The 746-nt window shown below is 38.1% G+C and overlaps 1 protein-coding gene across 1 annotated transcript in view; it reads right to left on the reverse strand.

The window, feature by feature from the left end:
- LOC119590638 (adenomatous polyposis coli protein-like) overlaps window positions 1-746 on the reverse strand; it is a gene marked incomplete in the record, with an annotated part of 64,935 nt that overhangs the window by 38,775 nt on the left and 25,414 nt on the right.

Raw genomic sequence — 746 nt, forward strand, 5'->3', positions numbered from 1 at the left:
TAAAATGAGAAAAGTATTACTATTCAAATGCTAATGTTTGCAGTTTAATAACCAGATTTTATCTGTAACACGCATAAAACATCTAACGCCAGATTTCCATCAACTTTTTACAAATCAAAACCTGTACTGATGACAGATAAATTCTCCAGCAAAGCAATCCATAAATCATAAAAAATAATAAGCAAAATATATAAAACTAAATCTAAATGAATAATAAAAAAAATCCAAAATCACAATTCTCTTTAGAAATTCTAAGATACTTTCAGAAATTCTGAGATACATCCCTCTTCATCTTTAAAAAAACCCAAGACCCAAGAGCCCGACCAAAATTCGACTGCAGGAAGCCCAGGCGACCGAAGGAGACCGAGCAGCGAAGGTCCTCGCCTGCGGCGGTGCCACCGCCTTCGACGAGCCTAGAATATTTGTGCCAAACAAAGCCTCCGAGAGCCAAGGCGCCCCCTGCAGGGAGCGCACGGGCCCCGCCCACGTGCCGCGGTCCCGGGGCCTCATGTTCTGAGGGATTACTGTCATTGTCCTTCCTATGATTTAAATTCATTTGATTAACGAAATGAAAAGAAAAAAAATTTTTTTAGATTTAGGCTAAATCGGCGATCGCATGTCCCCATGAGAGCAAAGTCAAGAGATCATGAGAATATATTTTTTCTCTCTAAAACCATGTTTTAATAAACCCTACTGCATAATAAATTTCACAATAAAAATAAAACAAATATAATTCAATAGGTTAA

This window comes from Penaeus monodon, chromosome 27 (genome assembly GCF_015228065.2).
Source record: "Penaeus monodon isolate SGIC_2016 chromosome 27, NSTDA_Pmon_1, whole genome shotgun sequence".
Taxonomy (NCBI): Eukaryota; Metazoa; Arthropoda; class Malacostraca; order Decapoda; family Penaeidae; genus Penaeus; species Penaeus monodon.